The 25,278-nt window shown below is 38.2% G+C and overlaps 1 protein-coding gene across 8 annotated transcripts in view; it reads left to right on the top strand.

Annotated features, from left to right (window-relative positions):
• Positions 1 to 3,652: 3,652 nt before the first annotated feature.
• KLF12 (KLF transcription factor 12) overlaps positions 3,653 to 25,278 on the top strand; it is a 407,719-nt gene continuing 386,093 nt past the window's right edge. For 2 of the 8 annotated variants that reach the window (XM_072976351.1, XM_072976355.1), the window contains exon 1: positions 4,561 to 4,724. The gene's annotated coding sequence lies outside the window, so the exon portion shown is untranslated. Of the gene's footprint in view, positions 3,766 to 3,877; positions 4,100 to 4,449; positions 4,725 to 4,767; positions 4,982 to 25,278 lie in introns of those variants that run through there. The other 6 variants (XM_072976354.1, XM_072976357.1, XM_072976356.1 and 3 more) reach the window with 6 other exon arrangements.

Below are 25,278 nucleotides of genomic sequence, written 5' to 3'. Positions count from 1 at the left end.
TGAGGTGTTGTCCACATGGGTGGGCTAGGAGGGGAGGTATGAGATATGAAAATCTAAGTGGGGCCCTTAAATGTCATGGTATTGTAACTCATTTCTGCCACTTTGGGTTTTTAAATATAGGTATGCTATAATTAAGGTATGCTATAAATTGCTGTAGGAGAGGTGGGATGGATTTGAGAGAAAAAGGGGCCAGAAGTTCAGAGCAGGGGGATGAGGAGGGGATGTGGTGGTAGAGGCCGGAGGAGACCTGAATGAAAGTGACAAAGCAGGAACCTGGGAAAGAAGAGACACATCCGAGGATGTGATGAAGATATTTAAGCTAGGAGGATCAAAAGCTGTATTGATTGCAACAAAACAAAGTTATGAAATGTCATCTTTTGTTTCTAAACAGCCCCTCATTTAAATCAAAACATGTTGTTCACCATGCAGTCACCTAGTATCACCGCTGTTTGCATTTGTAGTAAGGCCTTTACGTGCCTTTCTCATACTTAAAACAGGAAATTTCCCTCTGCTGCATGTTACTGCCAAAATATGACACAAGAACAAAACAAGCATTGAAAACCCAAGAGCACATATTCACCTCTGGCCCTAGGGGAAAAAAAAGGATTATATTTTTTAATTTAGTTAAAGCTCTGGGAATCACTTTTATTTTCACTTTTAGCCAGTTCTAATCTTTACATCTGAAAATGGACTCCATTCCCCCACCCCAAACTCCGCCTAGAATTATGTAAGTGTTAAATCATCCACGCAATCTTTGGCATCGCTAATCCAAAGGTTTAAGAACTTTACACGTATATAGATATTGAAGAGAGTCTTTACCGTAGAGAAATCAAGGTATGGGACAGGTAACACTCTTAATACTGTAAAAGATTTCCTATCACTGACACTAACTTTTCAAAAAATATACTGGTAAAGTATAAGATTTGGCAAAAAGTTTCTGGGTAACATTTACATTAACAACTTAAAATCTCTATTTGTAAACTTTGCTGTATATTTACATTGAATTTGATAATGTTGTCTGCTTTGGGAGTTGCGTGCGTGCGTGCGTGCGTGCGTGCGTGTGTGTGTGTTTTCTGGTTAATATGTTAGGTAAAAGAAATCCAATGCGTGTATCATGTAGAAGACACCCAGAATATCAGTCTTCATCTTCTTTAATTCATTCTTTTGGTATCTGTCATAATAAAGATTAAATAAATGAAGTATATAAAGTTAGGGAAAGAGGTCATTATTTCTGACCCAAATCATCTTCGTTTTAAACAGAACTAAGTATCATATAGATTTGGACTTGACAGATACTTTCAACACTGAAATTTTATGATTCTGTAATTTCAACAGATTATTTTATGTGAACAGAATTATACATTCTTGGTAAAATAATTTTGCCCTCTTTACATTTTCTGATTTTTTCAAACCTAGGGAAGTAGAAGAGAAAGGACTAAGCATAAAGATTTACACATATTTTTGCCGAGGTATGTGTACTTTTCCCCTACTTTCTCCCCGTTGTTCACACCTTAGCTGGTTTTAATCTAAGTTCTATACAGAGAGAATTATACAAATTGAATTGGAAGTGTACGCCTGTACACCGGGTACACACTCACATCTAATTGTCTCCAGTATCCTAACTCCCAATAGTACCCTGCTTCTTTACTCTCTTAGTGTTGTTGCTCTTCCACACTCATCCCCAGCTCACACAATGAAGTGATTCTCCCTCTTAAACATTTTCCTCTGTATACCTGGGGAGTTGCCTGAATTGAACATTTCTTTTTTTTCTTGTTAACAATTCAAAAAAAAAATCTGATGGTATTTTTTCTAATACTTGATACACTCCTTGTAACCACACTATACAGGTTTTAGATATTAACCTTGACTACCTCTAATTTCCTTATCCCTCTGGAAGGGATTCTTGTACTTTATTTTCTATCCATCGTTCTATTAACATGCTCATGGCTGGAGCCATAAGGAAGGGCAGTTTGGAATGCTTTTCCACGTGCAGAAGCACTTGCTCTAGAATATATTTATGGTCAGTAGGCCATTCAGCTCTCTCTGAGAAAGAGCTGCCACGATGACATAACTTATTCTAGCATCCTTCCACTCTTACAGTGAAACTCACTTCCTTCACTCCCTGCCCCACCTAGAGGAAAATTTTACAGTGTTGCTAGGAGAGGCAGGTTTTCCATTTAAATACTGTGCATTTATTGATGTTCTACCATTTTTCGAACTGGTCCTTTCAAGTTGTTTCTATCCAGGTACAGAGGAATGTGAAGGGCTGTTTACTCAGTGCCCAGGATCAGACCAGGGAATGGAGTCCGAGACTGCCTTCCTCAGAACAGAGACTCCATCCCAAGCAGGGCCCTTCAGCTCCCAGGTTCCATTTTCCTTCCCGGTTTCTGCAGCACCCAAGTCTTCAGAGGTGGGCTTCCATCGCGTTCCAGCTCCCGCGGCTTTCCTAGCCCAAGGATACTGCGCTTAAGGAGTGGTGCACAATTTCGGCCACTTCCACACTGATTTGTTCTTCGAAACCCGAAGACCAGGACAGAACTCTCGTCTCAATTTTGTTTTACTTCTCAGACGCAGGCCCTTAGCTTTCTCCTGTCAGGACTAGAAGTGGGCTGTGGAATCACCCTCCCTGCTGGACCACCTTTCCCACCCTCCTCACACACAGAATGTGCCAGGAGGCGGAGAACACACCAAGCAGTGCGCTGCCTTTGTTTTCATTAAAAAGGCACACCGGGCCTTTCGAAGTGTTTGGAAAATAACCACACAAAATGTAGAACATGGCTTTTCCTGGCTAGAACTCGTCCCTTCGCTCTCATTTCCTGTTTCTCGGCCTCTGCTTCGGTTCTCTTCCCACCCCACTCTGTGCCACATTTGCAAATCTTTCTCCCCTTGGTGTAAACTTCCCCTTCGCGGCCTTCCCACGGCCGGGGCGGTTTCCCACGCGGGGCGGGCTCAGGGGCGCCGGGCCGGGGTGTCTGGCGGCCTGGACGCCACAGCGTGCTCACCTATGTTTGCAAGAAAGTGGCGCACGCGATCGTACCGTCGCCCGCCGCGCCCGCTCCCCGCCCCGCGCGCCCGCCCGCTTCCGCCCGGTCGCCTCCCCGCCCCCGCCGACCCTCCTGACCCCGCGCCCTCCGAGCCGCCGCGGGAACGCCGGGCCCGCTGGCTGCCTCCTCTCCCTCCCGCCCCAGAATCTCGCCGATCCACTCCCCCGGCCGCGGAGGCGGGGCGGGTGGGGCTCCTGGGGACGGCGTCCCGGACTCGGCTCCCGGCCACCCGCTTCTGGGGCTCCCTCCTGGGGCACAGGGCCGGAGCGGTGGGGGCTGGTCTCCACTCCCGCCACTCCTCGGCCGGGGTCTGCAGCTCTCGCTTCCTGACCCTCCCGCAAGTTCGCCCCCTGCCTAAAAGACGAGCGCGGGCGGGCGCCCCTTCTCCTGGGGCTCCGGAGCAAGGCGCTCGGCTCCGCCTCGCCCCCATTCATCCCGCCAAGGTGAAGCGCGGGGAGGGAGGACGCCCCCACCTCGCCCGCAACGTGCGTCGCTCCAGAACCCAAACAATGATTTCCCCCCGCGTTCCCCGCCCAGCCCTCCGCGGGCCCCGCCCTCGCGCGCACCCCCACGCCCAGGGCACCGCCCGCCCGGGTTGCCCCGGCTGGGACCCCATTGTTGCCCGGCGCCCGGGGCGGTCCCCGCGGGCGGCAGCGCGCTGGCCCTGCAGCCTTGCCCAGCCGCCGGAGCCGGCTCCGCCCACACCTTTCCAAGTTAGCTGGTGGGTGAGCCGCGGGGACCGCTCGGGCCCCCGGCCCCCTCCCAGCGCGCTTCTACCCGGGCGGGAGGGGAGGGGAGGGAAGAGGAGAGGGGGGCAGGGGGTGGTGAGCGGGCTCCGCGCTTTATTTGTCTCCGAATTCTCTTCTTAAGGCTGCCTAGCGCGCTGTGTCACAAAAGAGGGGACTTTCTCGCGGCTCCGCACGAGTCCTCTCCCGGGGAGTTGAAATCGGGGGTTCCTCCTGCCGCGTGGCCCCGCGGACCCCATCGCCCTGCGGCTCCCCAAGCGGCGTTGGCCATGTGTAGGTTATTTTGGGTGCCGCAGCAAGGTGGTGCAGGTGATCTGGAAGCGCGACCGAGGCCGACGCCAGAGCGGGTGGGGCGGGGGCAGGGGTGGGGCGGGGTGGGGCGGGGTGGAGGCTCCGCGGACCCACCCCCCAGCTGGCGGCCCGGGCGGCGAGGCGAGGGCCGGGCAGTGGGTGTTGCCTTCTACCTCTGCGAGCGGGGAGGGGTTAGTTTCCCACAGGGGATTTCAACCATCACACTCAGAGCCCGCCTCCTAATCCTCGGGCGGAGCGGCTCGGGGGCCCCATTTTATGGCAATAAAGCGACTTAGCGCCTGCTGAGCGAGCCCCTCCCCGCCGCCGCCCCCGCCCTCGGCCCCACCCCGGGGCTCGCCCGCAGCGGCGGGGCTTTGTTTCTGGAGAGGAGGACCCGGAGCTCTTTTGTTTGGGGGTTCGGTGTTTTCACCCCCCCACTCACCCCACCCCACCCCCCACGCCTCTCCGGTTTCCTGAGCTGCGGGCTGCAAGGGAGGAGAAGCGGCGTCTTGCAACCCCCTCGGCTGGGCCCCGGGGTAATTCGATGCGGGCCTGGCGAGGCTCCCCACGCTAGACCCGGGCTCGCGTCTCGGCAGCCTCCACCCACCGGCCCACCCTACATTTAGCGCATCATGTGATCCGGGTAAGTCATTTGCAAGTACAACAGTTCCCTGGGTTGCCCCCCATTCATTTCCTGAGAACTGCAGAGAGCAGCTGAGAGGCTCTGCCTGTGCGTGTGCGAGTGTGCGTGTGAGTGTGCGCGGGTGACGCCGTGTGTGTGTGTGTGTGCGCGAGAGTGAGTGTGCGCGCGCGCGTGTGAGAGCGAGAGAAAGGGAGAGAGAGGGGGACTCTGTGTGAGGGAAAGAAAACAATTTCTCCTGCTCTGCAGCTTCTGTTCAGGTCTGTGCCGATTCCGTTTCTTATCAAAATAAACAACCCCCTCCTCCTTTTTTTTTTTTTTTGCCATCCCAAATCAGACCGTATTCTCTTAACATGTTTTATTTTCCTTCTGTCATCTGCTCAAGTTAAATCATTTTGGTTGGTCTGTGTTCTTAAAGGGGGAAAGTGTTGGAAAGCGGGAGGGGGCCGAGGGAGGGCGATGCTATCGCAAAGCAAGTAGCGCCGGTTGGATTCGTGGAGAAGAAAGAAGGAGGTTTCTTACCCCCTCACCCCAATTTTTTTTAAAAAAGAACTTACCAAGTAACGTGAATTAGGCAAATGTTTTTCTACCCTTAGTGGAATTGTTGATTGCAGTGTTTGCCTGACAGTTACCAAGGATGAGAAATAAATCATCAGGGCTGAATTGGGGGGGGCGGTTGTCGAAGTAGTTTGCCCCCAGGAATAGAGCGAGTTTGGTGAAGAATTGCCGCACTGTGGCCGTGTGGGCTGTGGGTGTGCACTGGAGAGAGTGGAGGGGAAGGGGTTAAGGCGGAGATGACACTGCTGGCATGAATAGTGGTCCTGGTGCTACATTCATTATTGTCTCTGGTCGTAATGATGTGTAACTGTCACTCGCTACAGTGCCGGGTCCAGGGAAGTAGCCAGGGGCTGGCCCGTGGCTGTTATTTTCAATTACGGGGGACCTGGCCGGAGTTGACAAGGGGCAACTTTGCAGGGCCAGCCGGGCCGGGAAGCCCGCGGAGCCGGCCTGGGAGCCACTTCTTGCCTTAGAAGCTCGTTCCGAGGACTCGGACTTGACCTCCGCGACATTAGTTGGTGTTCGTGTTAGATGCTCCCCCACAGGGAGAATCAATCCTGCTTTTGTTGGGTGGAGAACTGCCTATTAGAACTTTGAAAACTTTTATCTTTGGGAAAAAGGGTGGGGTGCACTCAACAGTTCTGTTTCGAAGTGCATTTGAGGCAAATACTTGGAAAAAGTACCAATTCCTTTGTTTTATGCCCTGCAGCTTCCCAACCCCCTTCACCCTGCGCTTCGAGTTTTGCATACTTTAATAGTAATAGCCTTAATTCAGCTGATAAAAGCAGACTGTGTTGAGTTAAAGAGTATTAGTACAACGGAATGTGTAATCTGGATAAACAGTTTGTGTGGTTAATATTGTCAGCTCTAATTTAACTGTACAGATGGTTTAAGTATCGTTCTATGTGGATTGTTTTAAGCAATTCCACTAGCTAATAGAATTCTCGGCCGATCACTCGGATATTTTATTTTAAATCAGCATTAATATCCCCTCAGTTTCCCTGTGACACCAGGGAGAGGAGCAGCTTTATTTACATTTAGTGCATGTGCTTCTAGTGGCTTCGGTAGACATCTGCCAATCAAATACACGTCATTCTGCAAATCCACCTAGACGCCTCCATGCCCTTTTCTTACTGGAGGATAGAGTTGTTGAGATAAGTAAATGCTTTGAAATAAATGTAGTGGCTTCTAACAGGCAGCAGCTTGTGATAGGGATAGGAGTGGTCACTTTGAAGGGTGGGTGTATTCCACCTTCTAAGAAATACTCTTTGGAATTGGCTTTTAATAAAAACAGTGACCCCCCTCACCTAAAAAAAAAAAAAGAAAGCCTGGTTGTGCTATTTGCAGACCTCATTCACACGTTGTTTACATTTTTAAAAAAAACCACATAGAAATTGGTTACGATAAAGGGGTATACTTTTAGGCTAGAAAATGTTTAACTTTAGAAGCTTAGTAGAAATAGGATGTTGAAGGACAAACATTCGGTTGCATAAGTTATATCTTTATCGCTGCAGCCTGGTCAGTCTGGAGACTAGCTTGAGTCTATTAAGCTCCTTTGAGGTGGAGAAGAGAGCGTTTTGAGCATGCAAGAATTGGCAGAAATTTGTAATATGCTTATGAAACAGGTTTATTATTTTACCTTCTAATTCGTAACTATTACAAAATATACTTCAGTTGGTAAAAGTTGGGATCTTTTCACATACAGTTTTAATAATTTATGAGCTAAAACTGTAATACAGCTGTGTGAGGTAAACAAAACATCCTTGAGGGGTTTCTGTTTTTTGAAGTGTTTCAGTTATTTATCTATTACCTAGTAATGCATATTTGAAAGAACCTTCTGTGAGCTGAACTTTATTTTGGAAAGCTTTGAATTACTATTTACTGAATGAAAATTGTTGTGCTAATGGGCCCTTAATATTTCTTTTTTCCTCCAGAAACTTTTTTCCACAACTGAATGTCATTTGGGAGAAAATTGGTCCTAGTATCGCATTTGAGACCTTGACCTTAGCAAGTCTTGGCTGGTGGTTGTTTACTACAGCTGCAGCCTATGTGTGTGCAGAAAGGGAGGCACTGCAAACACTGGCGCGTGCTCTCTCCCCAGGCCAAGGGAAAAACAAATCAGGATGCTTGAGCTGAAGAGCACCCATCAGGCTCGTAATAGGGTTAGTGTTCTGGTCATTTAAAAAATATATGTTCCTCAGGGACTACTTCCCGGCCTCCCATGAAAGGTAAACACGAACTTCAGTAGGTTCAGAGTGAGTTTTAGATGTTACATCATGAAGCAGGCTGTGACAATTAACAACTTAATGAAATAATTTGGTGTTAAATGTAGGTGTGTTTTCTATCTCCGCAAAGATGACAGACATGCTTAGTCCTCTAGGCCTATGTGAAGGCATTTTGAACTCCAGCCAGTGTTGGTTAATCTAGAGTACTGAGTAACTTGTCCAGCGAGATGATATTGTTAACTAGTAACATATAAACATATATTATAATATATAAACATATGTTATAAACATACAATATATGAGCATATAAATGTCTTGAACATTTCTTTTCACCACTGTACAAAATGGAAAGTGTGAGATTTCATATTTCTTCGAATTAACGTGAGACTACCCACATTATCTTGGGGGTGTCAAATGGTTTTTTTCTTGGTATCATGAGATTTAATCCTCTTAGTGTCAGCTTCATAAATCTAGCTGTAGATGTCTGTGTATTAATACAAAATAGTTTGTAGTCTACAAAACTGGAAGTGGCACAGACTCATTTGAAAAGTTACTCTTTTTTTTTTTTGGATAAATAAGTTTCCTTGTACTTCCATGTTAATTAACGAACAAGAGCTAAAAACTCCAGTTTTGTTCAGAATTGACATTGCAGTTATCTTTTTCTTTTAAAGAACAACTTTCATTTTTGTAAATAATTCCTAAAATAGATTGCAGTCGCTTACTTTTATCATTTCCATTTTGAAAAGACCATATGGTACTGGAGTGGAAATATCTGTATTTTTGCCCAGTGTTCGTTTATTTTCCGTTTTAAAATTCATGTTTATTTTTCAGCCTACAAATTATGCACGACTTTTGGTCTTAAGTATGTACAAAATGTAAGGGTAAAAATATTAAAATTAAATAACTGGCAACACCCTATAACCACAGCCTTAACTCATCCACCACAACCAGGGCTCCCAAAATCAAAATACACATAAACAGCTGGGCTTTGCCCTGTGTCCAGAAGGTCAACAGCCTTAGGCTCTGTGAGACCAGCTTGGTTTCTAGACCCTAAGCCCTTCCAGCGAACTATCTGACTTCAGCCAGCCAGAATTCATTGTCAGGGCCTAGAGCAGCCACACCCCATCTGATGTCAGCTTTGGAGTTCTTGCGGTAGGGAACACATGCTGTGGATTAAATGGTTACTTTCTCTATATATTCTCAGTAATTATGTTACAAAAGGATTTTTCGGTTTTGGGTGTTTATTGTCATAAAAGTGGCTACTTGAGTACTCCTGTTGCTCTGTAAAAATCTGTTTTGGTCTGGCAGTAGATTACAGGATATTCACTTGAATTCTTGCTCTGGGATGGTCTTTCTAACTTTTTTTTTCCTTCACATCAAAGTCATACTTTTTTGTTGCTAATTTTATAGTATATATTTTTGAATATTTATTAGAAGCACAAAAATTGGACCGGGCCAAACAGTATTGCTTTTTTAGGTGCAGATGGAGTAGCAGAAAGCCCTTGCTGCTGTATTGCTGTGTGGAGGACAAGGGGAAAAAAAATTACAGGGCTTTGGGATAGTTTTCCCACCCCCATCAGAGGCGATAAAAGCCGCTGCTATTATAGCTTATTGGCCTCCACGCCAGGAATTGTGTTTCAGGTGCTATATGTACCATGCTTCACAGTATGTATGGCTTTTCACAATAATTGCTGTTATGATGTGTATGTATGTACTATATATATATATATATATATTTGCTATTTTTAGATAAGTACTTATATATGTGTGTATATACATAGTATTTATACTTAAAATGTGAGCTTTTATATTCTCCAGTTACATTGGTATGTACCCCATACATGCACGATATACATTTATGACCACGAATTATAGTAAAAAGCCCCCTTCCCACTTGCATAAAAAAGGGGAAACACAAAATTTGTTTTTTCAAATTCTGTGTTTAGTAATATTGTTCTCACTTTAATTTAACAGGCAAACTTATAACAAAACATGAAAACAACCCTGCCTCAAAGAAAACAAACCCACAAACCTAAATAACAATCAAGATAAATGATTGTAAAAAATGAAGTAAATAAGTAAAAAAAAAACCTTTCATTTCATAGTCCGGTGTCTGCTAAGATTATACATCCTGGAATGAGGACTGATTTACGTGGCAGAGATGTTGCAGTTTGAGTCAAGCTCTCTTGCTTACTAACTCTGGGTGACCTTGGTTAAATTTCTCAACCCCTCCGAGTCTGTAAAATGGGAAAAATAATAAGCAGTTTACAGGGCTGTGGTGAGGGTAAGATGAGATAATGTAGGTAAAAATCCCTTTGTAAAACTATAAAGTACTGGGGAGGCAACTATTTGACAGGAAAACCACTCCCTCCCCCCACCCTCCACCCCCTGTGCTGAAAGGGATGAACTTTCCAGCCTCTCAAAGTGAGCATATAAATTACACTTATGGAGAAGGAATTTCCGAGTGTGGGTAGAAAACTTCTGGCAGTCAAAGGTCATGAATTCCATTCCTGTCTCACCAGAGATTTGCTCTGTGACCTTGAGAAAGTCACTCTTAAAGTTTCTATGTAGCTGCTATGAAAGTTACTATTAACATTTATATAATGCAGGTGAAGTTATTTGCGCTTTTCAAAAGAAAAATGCATGAAAATTCAGTTTCCATGATCATTTACAGAAAATAGAAAATTAAAATCAACAGGGATTATTTAGAGATTATAAACCTGCAGGCTACTTCTCCAGTGAGTCAACTGAAACATCTATCAACTGGTCATTAAAAAGGGCCCTTAATTTTTTTTTAATGGAATCATTAAATTCGTGCTGTTGTACTATAATTTAGAAAAACTGAAAGAACTTCAAATCCCTAGTTAAGCCAAGGTACTGTTGATTAAGCTATGTCTGACTTGTGGCTTAGTCTCTTGGTTAGACTCGAAGATTGTTGTGGCACATCACGTGCACAATAAAGAAAGATGTTGGATGTCAATAGATGATGGAGATCTTAAATGGGTATTTGAAAATTTGTTGCATGTGTTTAATTTATATGCACACATTTCTCTGCCATGTACAATTTTTTAAACACATATTGTTGAGAAAATTAAGAATAATATTTACATAATTTCTCCCCAGCTACATTTTCTCCAGTTAAGAAACATGCAATTTTTTATCGCAAACTGCACACTCGATTCGTCCAAGAACAAAGAAACAAACTCAGACTAATTGATCAGTATAGCTCTGTGTCACACGTACGACTGGCCTACCTCTTGCTCATGCTACAACTCTCGCTGTAATCATCGCTTTCTGTGGACTCTTAATCACCCCCTGCTTTAAGAATGCACTAGGTTCCAGTCTGGAGTGCGTGGCCCCACAGCGTGTCATATTCATTCTGTATAATTGCTTGTTGATCTGCTTTGTCCCCTCCCAATAATAAGCCCCTTGAGAGCAGGAAATGAATCTTTGTAGTTACTTTCCTGGCTTGTAACACAGTCCCTAACATAGTGACTGATCATATGGTGCTAAAATACTTATTGAAAGAACAAATTATTGACTGCAGTCCATATGATTGTCTTTTCAGTAGCAAAATGCCAGTATCATGGTCATTTCCTACCTAAGTCTTTTCATGTCTAGTAAATATATTCAACTCTACTAGCCATTCCACAAGTCACTATGTTTTCTGAAATTTTTTTTTTTTCTCCTTGCAAACTGAAGCCTTGTAGTGGAGTTAAATAGTGCTGGATTGGAAACCTTAAACTCCCCAGTTTTTAGGTAACTGGGTAAGTTGGTTCTCCAAGTCTTAGTTTACTCATTGATAAATAAAAACAAAAACAAGAACACATAATGTCAACATTGCAGGATGTTTTTGAGGATTAAAAATGTCGCAATGCTGGCAAATCATCCAGTGGTACATATTTAGTGCTCAGTAAATAATAGTCTGTTCCAGAGGTACAAACGTGCAGCTATAAGATAAATAAATACTAGGGGTGTAATGTAAAACCCGATAAATATAATTAACACTGCTGTATGTTACATATGAAAATTGTTAAGGGTAATCCTATATTTCTGTAGCTATGAAATGATGGATGTTTGCTAAAGTTATTATGGTCATCATTTCATGATTTATGTAAGTCAAATCTTTATGCTATATACTTTAAACTTATGTAGTGCTGTATAACAGTTATATCTCAATGAAACTGGAAGAAAACAAATTTAGTCTCTTCCAGTATATTGTCTCTCTTAAAAGAAGCCATTAGAATGAAAAGTAACAATAAAACAAAATAATACTACTTTTTATTGTTCAGCTACTGTAATATAGATATTAGGCACTGTGCTTTTCATGGGTTAGCTTATTTAGTTTAATATGTACTCCTTAGTAAACAGGCAGGTATAGATGACTTTCAAATAATTCATACTTTGAATACTATGTGTGGAGACCCCTAAAGTACCTTTAAGTACTGGATTTTGACTTAGGAACATCAGTTCATGAATGCATTGTTTTTTATTACCTCTTGTGAGATGGTGCTGTCTGCCAAGTAACAGCCCGCACACCCCCACATGACTTTGCCATTTTTGATAATTTCAAAAATTATTTGAAAATTTTACAGCTTTTTGCCTTTCTTTAACAAACTAAGTGGAAAAAGGAGAGAATGAAAGCTCTGCTTCTGTTTTGACAAACAGGGTTTATTATACAGTTGAGACAAATCATTAGGTGTGCTGAAAATTGGTCATTCTTTATTCAAAGTGCTTAATGGAGGTAAACTGATAAATTTATAAAAAAAAATAAGATTACAGAAAATACAAAATGCTCTCCATCTATTTATTTTTTCCTCTATCTATTTTTAATGACATGACTTAATAGATTGTATGTAGTTACAGATTTGGTATTACTTCTTTTGTCCCTGAGAACAGGTGTCCTTTAGAATATGTGAGTCTGGTCCCTTGACTTACACACAGTTGAATTTTGTATGAATTTTCAGGAGTGCATTATATACTAAAAATATGAGATTCTTTTTCTTAAGTATTCATTGAGTATATGTGTATGATATTAGGGTTTCTGTTTTGTAAACGTGGAAACTGACTTTCACTAAGTAAGTCATCATAGTCAATAGGCAGTTGGCATTAAAGCAGAGATTTGAAGACCGGAAAACCTTTGAGCTTTCCTCTGTAGTCCTCTCACCTCCCTTCAGCATTAAATATAATATTCTAGTTAGTCTTGTTGTAGAGTAGAGCAAAAAAAAAAAAAAGGGAGTATTACACAAATAAATATTGTCTTTAGAGGCTGTTTTATTTCATTTGTAGATTATATTGATATACATTTACTGGAATACATTTGCTAGAATATTTACTTCAGTACAGAAGCCAATTCTGTGTTTGCTGCTATATGTACTAAAACAAATTGAGAGACTTAATCCAAAAAATTGTTTTAGGAGGCAACTGCTACAGGATGTTCCATAATGTTAACAGTAGACCCCTGAAGCCTGGCTAGTCCGCATTCTACTTGTTAAAGCTACGAAAGTTAGAGGCATAATAAAAGTAATAAAAACATATTATCTGTATTAAAAATGCCTTGCTTACTCATTTGACTTAGGCTTTCTTAGCTCCTGCTGTGTATCTGGAATTGTACGTGAAAACGGGTAGGACTTTGAGCTGAAAATCAAGTAGGGGAGGTAAGACTTAGGTGGAAAGTTATAATTCAGAGTAATTTGTGATAAACAGATCAAATGCTATAAGTTACTTAAATAGAATGCATAGGAGAAAAATTGCTTCTATCTGGGAAGTCAGAGATTTGAGGGTTTTACTGGACATGTGACAAAAATCCCTCATGGAAAAAGTTTTACTTTTTATAGGAAAGAAAAAGTAAACCTGCAAGCAGAAGAAAGCAAATTAAAAACAGATATTTGGGCAACTGTGGTGATTTCACACCTCCTTTGTGTTATCTTTTAGAGCCGATGGCTTTATGGTGTTTTGGCAAACTTCTATCATTTGCTCTATCACCAGAAAATTTTCTTTTCCAAAAATAGATCCTAGGATGTACTTGGCCAGTAGAAGCTTTATTTGGATAAACAAAAATAACAATGTCAGTTGATTAATAAAATTTTTAAAATGCACTTTATATTAAGGTAGTATCTGATGAAATTTTAAAGATACTGCTAAAGAGGTTTGATATATGATATTTTATTTGTAAGTGATGGGAATTTTAGCCTTGGCCAAAAGCCTTAACATATAGAAATAAGATTTTTTTTTTACATTAAGAACAATGGAGGGAAAAACTTGCAAATTGATCAATTTTATAGGTCAGAGTCGGTTGTAATTTATCAGACGTGTTGCTTGAAGGGATATGCAGAAGGAAACTTTACATTAAAGTGGTTGAATGGTTAGAGTGACACCTTTGGAAAGTGCATTAGCTTTTCTGCTGTAGGTATAAATACAGGACACTTAAACACAAAATATTTCATTTTGAGAGATTATATAACAAGAAACAAGTGAACTCTTAATGAGTCTATAAAGAGCATTGATGGAATTTTTATTGTGCCTTGAGCTTTCTATTGAGTATATTGGGACTATACCAAGGCTTGAGGCTGCAGCAGCTGTGTGTTTTATGTATAAATAGCTTTGTGATTAAGACAGTTTAGAATACTTAAGTATGGAGTGGTGAAAAAATCGCTTAGTGCTTGGTAGTTTACAGAGTGGTTTAAGTTTCATCCAGACAGCCCTGTAAGGTAGATTGGATACAGTTAAGATAAGAGGACTAGAAGGTGGATGAGTCAAAACTAGAACCTTGGTTTCCAACACCAGTAAAATAATTTTTTCCCCCATTTCATTCCACTGCTGTCTTCCTAACTTTCATTGTCTTACTAAGCCAATATTTTGAAAGTCCACATCACACAAAAAAGTGCCACTGTGTAGTGTCTAGATTAGATGAGCTGTTCTGTGAGTATTGGGTGAATTCTTACCTCCTAACAAAACATACTTTAAAGGGGCATGGAAAACCCCATAAATAACAGCTCAGAGAGATCAACCCAATTAATCCTGGAAGAGACTGAAATTGGTGGCATCTGTACTCTTTGAAGAAAATTAGGGGGATGGTTTATCACTTACCACATGCCAGGGCTTATACTAGGTGCTGAGAATACAAAGATGCATACAACGTTGCTTTGTCCTAATATGTAGGCAGATTGGGGAAAAAGCACCATAGCTAGGCCCAGAGGAGGGGCCGTGCTAGTGAATTCTCCTTTGGTTTACCATCTTCATGTAGATCTTTAGTACCTAAAAATAATACCCTAGATGTTTTTAGATTTGTTTTACTCTCTTTGAAGTACTTTTCATCTAATTGGAAAACCTTTTTCATTTAAGCACGTGCTTTTCTAAGTTTTGTCTCTTTCAAAAAATGTAGATTGCACATTTATTGTACATAAAATATGTGTGTTGCTTTTAAAGGTATTATCTAATGTTTACAGCCAGCTCAAAGCTAGATATTTATAGTATTTAAATGTGAATTGGTTGTTGCTTTTATGACTTAGTTTTTCAAAGGAACTCAACTTAAGGTCTGTTGGAAATAAGCTGTTTTGCAGAAACTCACTTCTTGGGGAGTGTTTACAAGTATCTGTCCAATAAAAGTAGGTACACGTGTGTGGAGACTTTAAACTTCATTTTATGATGATCTCCTTTCTCTTTTTAGTTAGCTTCTGTCCTCCTCTAGCCAACAATAGCATTATATTCCCCCATAACCCATGTTATCAGAACTATTACGTGTCCTTTCATATTTTTCTCCATATCCTTAAGTGTTATAAACACATATACACGCTTGAGGTTTTTTGATCACTGCTTACAAAAATGGAATTATTTTTTGGAGACTCTTTTTCTTTTTTCCTTCAGTATTGCCTACAGGAAACCCTTTCACTTACCTGCAACAACTCTTAATCCATTAAAAAACAAAACAAAACACCAAACAATGATGTAATATTCCAGGGTATGGTTCTTTCATATTCTGTTTAATCATTAACTTACTGGCGGGCAATACTTAGTTTCCAGTTTTTGCCACTAATGCCAGTATTGTGATAAATATCTTTATATGACAGACCTATGAGATGGATTTCCAGGGTGGGATTACTGATTCAAAGTGTTGCCACATTGCTTTGAAAAAAGGCTATGGACAGTTCACCATTTTTACCAGCAATGCAGGCAAATACCGTTTCTCCGAAATTGCATCAGCAATAGTTGACCCTTTTCTAGTCTGATAGTTGTGTAGTGGTATCTCATTGTTACTTTACTTACTTATTTTTTTCATTGTTACTTTAATTATTATTTCCTGATTGCTAGTTACCTGGAACATCTTTTTCTCTGTTTGTAGGTAAATTATTCTTTTAAGAGTTGCCCTTTGTTCATTTTTTTATTTGGTTATTGTCCTTTTGTGGGAATTCTTTATATATTATAGCTATTAACCATTTGTCTGATATCTGCATTGCAAATAATTTTTTCAAAAACTTGTTTTTTGTCTCTTGTCTGTTTAAGAAGCATTTTGATATATAACATTTTAAATTTTAATATAATCAATCATTTGGTTTTCTCTGGTCTCTTTGTTTGTTTTTGTTTTTAGTTTTTTTAAAAGACTTTCTCTATTGATCACATATATGTAGGTTGAATTTTTCTTTCCACTTTGAGCTTCTGCTTAGTCTATTTGGAGTTTTTAGTTGTATATGGTGTAAGAGAGGAGAGGGAGTCCACTTTTACTTACTTTCAGATGCTATCCAGTCCATTGTATCAGCACTATTTTTAAGATAATGTATCTTTTTCCCAGTTAAGTATAAAATCCACAGTTGTTCTCATGTATCTTAAGATAGTACCAGATTTTTTTTTTAAGTGATTTTCTCAGATATTCTCAGACTGAGATTCATATCTAAGGACTGTTTTATCCATTGTTCCACCACCCCTGGGCAAAAGTTACACAAAAACCCTGTTATAATTTTAATTGGAATTGCACTAAATTATATATAATCTAGGGGCAATTAACATTTTAATGTTATTTCTAGTGCATTATATCATCCCGGTTCAAAAATATGAATGTCTTTCTATTTGCTTATATTCTTATTTTTATATCAAATAGATTTTAATATTTTATGATTATTGTTTTCTTGTTAATTACATTTAATTGTAAGTACTTTATAGGTGTTTGGCTGTATCTATTGGAATAATATAATTTCTTGTTTTAGTTTGTTGATATAGTGAATTAATTGCACTACTTTATTTTTGGATGTTGTACTAAACATTCCTTACTCTTTGTATAAGCCTTATTTGGTCTTGATGTTTTGTCTTACGTATAGCTGTATTTGATTTTTCTAATAGTTTGCTAAGAATTAAAAAAAATAGCTTTTATTCTTTTAATGTCTTGTCTTGATTTTTCTCTCAGGGTATTCCTAACCTTCTAAAATAACTTGGAAAGTGTTCTGTCCTCTTCTTTTTTAAGGAATACTGTGTGTGGAATTGGTATTATTTCTCCCTTAGAAGTGTAGAAGAATTCACCAGAGAATTCATGTAGGTTTAGAGGCTTTTTTCTTTCTAGGAAGGTTTAAAACTATAAATTCAATTTACTTAATGCATGTAGGGATATTCAGATTACAAATTAATTTTTGAATGAGTCTTCTTAGTTTGTGATTTTGAAGGAATTTGGCTTTTTATCTAAGTTATAGAGTTTATTGGCATAAAGTTGTTCATACTACCTTAATCAAATTACCTTGTAGGATCTACACTGATAACATTTCATTCTTGATGTGGGTGATTTGGTGACTATTTTCTTTTTGTCTTGGTCAGTTTGGCTAGAGGTTTATCAATTTTACTGATGTTTTGAAAGAACCAACTTTTGGTTTCATTGATTTTTTCCTCTAATATTTTACTTTTTTCTAATTAATTGATTCTTGATCTTTTATTATTTCCTTCTTTCTACTTGTTATTGGTTTAACTTTTTCTAGTTTCTTAAGATAGAAGCTTACAATATTGGTTTGGGACTTTTTTTCTTATGTAAGTATATAATATTATAAATTTTACTCTGAAAACTGCTTTATATTTTTATTCAGTTCAAAATATTTTCTAATTTCCATTGTGATTTCTTATTTGACCTTGGATTATGTAGAATTATGTTGTTTAATACTTAAGTATTGGCAGATTTTGAGATATCTTTCTGATACTGGTTTCTAGCTTAATCCCTTGGGTTTCAGAGTATGTTTGATTTTGATACTTAAAAAATTTGCTGAGATTTGTTTTATGGTTCAGAATATGGTCCGTATTGGTGAAGGCCACATGTACAGTTGGAAACAGCATATCCTGCCATTGTTGAGTGGCGCAATCTATAAATGCCTATTAGGTCTGTTTGCTACAAATGTCAGTTGGACAAGTTGGTTAATGCTCTTCAAGTCTTCTATATTACTCACTGATATTTTTTGTCTCCTTGTTGTGAAGGTTTCTGAGAGGGGGCATTTAAGTATTTAAATTCATTTGAGAATTCGTCTTAATTCTCTTTTCAGTCCTGTCCGCTTTTGCTTTATGTATTTTGAAGCTCTGTTATTAGGTGCAAACAATTTTAGGCTTGTTACTGTTTTCTCCGTGAATTGACCCCTTCATCCTCATGTAATATCCTATGTAGGCAACATATAATTGCATGTTACTGTTTTCGATACAATTTTACTGTCTCCAGCTTTTATTTGGAATCATTTGATCATTTTCATGAAATATTTTGATGTGATTGAATTTCTGTCTACTACCTTGCTGTTTGTTTTCTATGTATCTTACCTGTTCTTTGTTCTTATTTTCCTGATTCTTGCCTTCTTAGGGCTTGTTATTGTTAATATTCTATTTCATCTCCACTACTGGCTTATTAATTATGTCTCTTCATTTTATACTTTTCGTGGTTACTCTAGGGTTTACAGTGTACATCATTAACCTCTCACATTTCGCATATGATGTCAGGATCTTACAAGGATATACTGTTATTTTTTTCTCTTCCTTGTTTATGCTACTTTCTTAATATATTTTACTTATACATATTATAAACCAGGTATTTCATAGTTACTATTTTTGCTTTAAAGAGTCAAGTATGCCTTTGTATTTGTATTTACTGATGTTTTTCCTACTTCTAGGATTCTGTATTTCTTTGTTCTAAGTGTCTATTTAGTGTCATGTTACTTTTGTCTAAAAAAATTTCTTTAGTATATCTTACAGTACAAGTGTGCTGGCAGTGACTTTTCTCAGCTCTTGCTTGTCTGAAAAAGTCTGTTTGCCTTTGTTTCTGAAGTATTTTATCTGGGTTTTTTAATCTAGGCTGACAGTTTTCTCTCTGTTGCTTTAAGCTATTGCTCTATTATCCTCTGGCTTACAATAGTTTCTGAAGATGACTTTTGTTATTCTGATCTTTGTTCTTCAATAAGTAATGTTTCTCTTCTTCTCTGGCTGCTTTCAAGATTTTTTTTTCCCCTACAGTAGTTTACTCTAAATGCTTTACATTTACAAGTGGAGGATTTTTTTTTTTTAACTTTGGATTTTTCTTTAACTTTGGCTATGGAGTGCCAAAATGTGTTATTGTAATTGTCCTACTTGGGGTTCTCTAAACGTCCTTGATCTGTAGTTTATTGTCCTTCCTAATTTTCATGTTTTCATCTATTGTCTTTTTGAATATATCTTCTGCCTCCTTTCTGTCTCTTTTCCTGGACTATTTTGTCAAGTACATGAGTCTAATATTGTTTCATAGGTTTTGGCTCTTCTGCACTGCACCCCCAACCCCCGCTTCAGTTCTTCAGTCAGAATAATTTCTGTTGCTCCACCTTCAAATTTAAGTCTTCCTGATGTGTCTAATCTCTTGTAAGCTCAGTGAAAGCATTCATCATCTTTGATTTAAAATTTGTCTAGTATTTTCATAGGACTTGAAAACATTTTCCACCTCTTTGCTGAATTTTTGTTTATTCATGTTGTCTATCTTTTTCTCAATTTTTTTTTTTTTTTTTTACATTTTAATCACAAAGTATCTGTTTGATGGTTTTAACATCTCTGGTATCTTAGGGTCTGATTATATTGATAGCTTTATCCCTTGACAGTGGGTATATTTTCTTGCTTTTTTTTGGTGTCTTGTAATTGTTGATTGGCTTCATGATATTATACAAAAGAATAGTACGGAGTGAGGTAAATAATTATTATGCTAAGACATGGATGTGTCTCTTGTTCTGTAAAGTGTTAGTGTCTGTGGAGAGGGGAAACAAGTCAGTTTGCTCAGTAGATGTGCTAAGTTACTGCTTTGTTGTTGCTGGTGAACTGTCACATCACCAGAGACTTCAAGTTCCTCCAGGAGTGCGTTGCTTTTAACTGGAGACTTCTGTGAGACCTGGAAAGCTACAGTTTTTCTTCTTAGTGTTCCTCCTATACCCTCAACTTTCACCTAACCCTGAACTCCAGTGACACAGGGTCCCCTCTCTGTGCTTTTTGCCTCTATCTCAACAGTAGTCTGGATGAAGTTGTGGATGAATGAGTGTGTGGGGGTCTCAGTTTCCCTACATCAGCTGCAATTTTAGGCCGGTCTGGATGATTGAGCCTGTGTTTGGACTTTGTCAGCATGTCTGTCCTTTTATCTTGTGGCAGCCAAACTGTCTTGTGTTAGTGGCAGGCTTTTGTGCTAGTGAGTTTCCTATCTTTCTGTCAGTGGCTGAACTCTTAACTTGCATCACCAGAGAATTCTGGACCTGAGTGAGTTTTTTGCCTTACCCCAGGAGCAGAGGAATTTTACCTAGTGTTCAATGTAGGGTCAGTTGTGTTCATGATTTCTATCTCTCACCAAGTGGCTGCTATTCTCTGAACCTGAGAAGAGGGATAGGCAGAGGGTCTCTCTCTCCCAGTGGCAGATATCTTCTCTTCCTCCTCTAGCAACAGTCCCCCTTTGCCTGGAGGGAGTAGGAGTGTTTACTGTCCTACTCCCTGTGGCAGATGGCTTTGCTTCATTTGACCCTAGAGTCTGGGATGAGGCCAGTTCTTATGCTTGTGTTCCAGTGGTAGCTGATCCCTGCCTTCATGCCAGCACTTCCAGGGTGGCTTTCTTAGATGTCCTGTCCTTTTTCCAGTCTTTTATCTTAGCACCTGAAGGAGGACTGCGTAGAAGAACAAGTGAGTGGCTGCGGGTTGTCCTTGCATCTGCGGCTTCCTGTGATGCTAAGTGCCTTCCCTAGCCCACATTCAGCTTTTAAGAATTTATTACAATTTTAGCCATTTTTTAATTGCTTAAAAATTAAAACAAAAATTTTAATTACAGTAAAAAATACTTAACATAAAATGTATGATCTTAACTACTTTTAAACCCACAGTTCAGTAATGTCAACTGTGTTCACATCATTGTTACATATCTTGGACTTTTTCATCTCGGAAAACTGAAACAGTACCCACTGAACAGTGACTCGCCATTACATTCTCCCCTGGGACCCTGGCAACCACCCTTCTGCTTTGTGTTTCTTACCAGTTTTCATGACTGACTGTTCACTCTTTTTCCATTATCATGGCCAAAGGCAATTGCTGTTTCTTTGAGAAGGGGCAGTTCCGTGAACCGGAACTTGGCTCACCTGTTTGCCTTATGACTTAACCTTTTTGGTCTCAAAAAACATGAATTTGTTGGGTATTTGTCTTACATACGCATTTTCTTTCTCTACCTGCTTAGCTTAAATGTGCTTAGATTTTATTCTTTTCCTTTTCTTTTTCTTTGGTAATACATGTTGAATCACATGTATAAATAAAAAAGGATTGGTGGAAATATTTTTTTTTTCTCCTTTAGTTGACTATTATAGAGCACTGGAGGATTTGCTAGTATTGAACTATCCTTGCATTAGGGAGCAAACTCTTTTTAAAAATTTATTTTTGTATAACTTTACATGATTCTGTTTGATAAATTGGAATGATATTTAGAATATATACATCTATATTCCAAGTGGGATTGGTCTGTAATATTTTTCTTGATGCTGAGATTTTTGTATAATCATTTTAGTGGGTGCATAAATTAACTTAGAAAATATTCACATCTTTGCATGAGCTATAATTGGAACTGTCTCCTACAGGCTAGTCCTCAGGTGTGACCCATTGGATCATAGTTCTATTTTATTTTATTTTTCCAGTTGTAGATATGTAATCTTTTTCACAATTTCTTTTGTGTACTTGTCCACTGAAATTGTCCATTTGCTTTAAAATTTTTTTTAAATTGAAATATAATAGACATATATTATGATATACACATCATTGTATTTTATATATATATATATAAAGTGAAATATATATGTATTATATATATATATAGTGAAATGATTACCACAGTAAATTTAGTTTATATCTATCACCACAAATAGTTACAATTGTTTTTTTCTTGGGATGAAAACTTTAAGATTTATTTTTAGCAACATTCAAATATATGATACATTGCTATTAACTGTAGTCACTATGCTATACATTACATCCTCAGGACTTATTTTATAACTGAAAATTTGTGCTTTTTGACCACTTTCACTCAGTTTGCCTACCCCCCCCCCCCCCCCACCAGACCCAGTCTCTGGCAACCAACAGTCTTTTTTCTGGATCTCTGATTTCTGGATTTCTGTATGTACCCATTTGTTTTATAAGCTTTTAAATTTGTCACCTAAGGGTAACAGGTAGTATTCTGTGATACATTATTACATTTCTGCTGTAACACATAGAAAACTTCTTTTATCCTAATATTCTCTCTCTCTTTCTTTTAAAACTATTCTTTCCTAAAATGTTCCACAAGCTGCTTTGCTATTTTATTTTTTTATAAAAATTCTTCTGGATTTTTAATGAATTGTACTGTTTTTTCCTTGTTTTATCATTTTTTTGCTTATATTTTCTCAGTTCTCTGTCCTTTTTTTTTTATTTTTCACTTTGTTCTTTTTTTAAAAAATCTTTAACTATGAAGGCATTGAAGCTAGAAACATTGCTGTGAATATATCCTATGCTATATTCTATATATTCTTATGGAGGAATTACTTTCTTTTTCATTGTTTCTTGCTAGTTTGTACTTTTATTTTTAATTTGAGTCGAGGATTTCTAGGAAAGTATTTTTAAATTTCTGATTATTACTTTTAGGCCTCCAGTTTTGTATTTATATCTAAATTTTGATTTATATTCAGAGATTGTAACTTGTAAAACATTCTCATTTTTGAATTACTATTTTTCTTTATATATAAGTATATGATTTACTTTTATAAATATTCTCTGGAGATCCGAATAAAGGTATCCTCTCTGTTGAGGAATGTGGTAATCTATTTTTTCATCTGCTAAATTGAGTTTATTGATTTGTTTTAAGTTACTTTATGTTCTAACTTATTTATTCTGTTACATTTGATTAAATCAAAAAGTGACATTGAGTGTTACGTTCTAATCATATTCTTACATTTTCATTAAATTTTTAAAATTTTTTATTTTATATTGTTAAACAATATACATAACATAAAAATGGTTAAGATGGTTAATTTTTAAGTATACAGTATAGTAGTGTTAAGTACATTCACATTGTTGTGCGACAGATCTGTGGAACTTTTCATCTTTCAAAACTGAAACTCTGTACCCATCAAAATACTCTCCAATTCCTTCTCCCATAGCCCCTGGCAAGCATCATCCTGCTTTCTGGTTCTTTTGAGTTTGACTATTTTAGATACCTCATACAAGTAGTCATATATTAGTCTTTTTGTGTCCAACTCATTTCAATTAGCATGATGTCCTCAAAGTTCATCTGTATTGTAGCATGTGTCAAGATTTCTTAATTTTTTTAGATTGAATAATATTAAATTTTATGTATACCACATGAACATGGCTGTTCAAATGTCTTTTGAGTCCCTGCTTTTATATACTTCTGGGTATATACCTGGAAGTGCAGTTGGTGTATATTGTAATAATTCTGTGTTTAATATTTTGAGGACTTGCTATACTGTTTGCCACAGCAGCTACACCATTTTGCGTTTTCATCAGCAATGCACGAAGGTTCCAATTTCTCTACATCCTGACTAATACTTGTTATTTTCAGGATTTTTTTTTATTATGGCCATTCTCATGGGTTTAAAGTGGCATCTTTGTGTGGTTTTGATTTGCCGTTTCCATACTGATTAGTGATGTTGAGCATCTTTTCATGTGCTTGCAGGCCCATTTGTATTATCTTTGGCAAAATGTCTGTTAAAGTCCTTTGCCCATTTTTAGTTGGATTTTTATTGTTGAATTGTAGGAGTTCTTTGTATATTCTGTATACTAACCCCTTATCAGATATATGATTTGCAAGTATTTTTTTTCCTATTCTGTGGGTTGCCTTTTTACTCTGTTGGGTGTCCTTTGATGCATAGAAGCTCTCAATACTGCTTTAGTCCAGTTTGTCTGTTTTTTTTTTTTTTCTTTTGTTGCTTGTACTTCTGGTGCTGTATCAAAGAAATTAATGGCAAATCCACTATCATGAAGCTTTTCTCTTATGTTTTATTTTTGAAGTTTTATAATTTTATGTCTTCATTAAATTTTTGGTAGCTTTGCCTGTATATTTACCTGTATATTGTTTGACATATATAACTTCATGATTAAAAAAAAAAATCCTTCTTTTAGTATGGAATGCCTTTAAAATTAAATTCATCCTAGGCTAATATTAATATTGCCATTCCTATTTTTTTTTTAGGGGGACTTTAAATTTATCTGATTTTTGTATACCAATTGACTTACTCTGTCATTAACTTTTCCTTTTTAATTTGTTTTATAATATAGTGTTTTTTTAGCATTTTATTTTTTCTTTTAATCCATTTTTTATCTTAGCTTTTTAATAGTCATATTTATAACATAACTTCCATGTGTTTTTTTTTTTTTTTACATTTTTTATTGATTCATAATCATTTTACAGTGTTGTGTCAAATTCCAGTGTTCAGCACAATTTTTCAGTCATTCATGGACATATACACACTCATTGTCACATTTTTTTCTCTGTGATTTATCATAACATTTTGTGTATATCATGATCTTAGTCGTGTTTTTCTTCATACTTTTGTGAATTTAATCAAATTAACTTGTATTTCCTTTAATTCCTGCATGACCCCCATCAATTTGGAAGATAATGCTGCCCTATGCTGTTTGACTAATGGTCAGTATTCCAACCCCAGTTTCATGTTTATAGCCACCATTAGCTCATAAACTACTGATATGTGAGGAAGAAAACGCACCATTTCCGTAAGACAACTCTGTTGGACGAAAATTTTTTGTAGTATACTGCAATCACCAGATCATTTTTTTAAAACATTTTTATTGATTTATAATCATTTTACAATGGTGTGTCAAATTCCAGTGTAACCAGATCATTTTAGTAATAGGTATACGAATCTCTGATGTCTACAATGTGAAGGGCCCCCTCTAAGGTGTGATGCCATTGGTAAATATATCATTATATCATTGCTGTGATAAAGCTAAGGAAATAGATTTTCCACTACGTCTTACTGCAAGGTGACTGCCGTTTTTCTTACGTTCTCTCTCTTGCGAGTTTTCATTATCTTGGCACCCTGATATGGTGGGGTACTAGGAATATTTTATTCTGAGGATATGAGTCTATGGACACATTGTACTGCTAGCACTGTTTCATAATTTGCTATAGATTTCTATTTTAAGAGTAGTTCATAGGTCTCTTCAGTTAATAATGCAAACTTTGGACAGAAGAATTATTTCGGCCCTAATAAGAGTTTCAAGAAGTTTTGGAATTGTTATCCCAGTTTCTCACCTTAACTTGAAAATCATTAACA

This window comes from Vicugna pacos, chromosome 14 (genome assembly GCF_048564905.1).
Source record: "Vicugna pacos chromosome 14, VicPac4, whole genome shotgun sequence".
Taxonomy (NCBI): domain Eukaryota; kingdom Metazoa; phylum Chordata; class Mammalia; order Artiodactyla; family Camelidae; genus Vicugna; species Vicugna pacos.
This window is presented reverse-complemented; position numbering and strand designations above follow the sequence as displayed.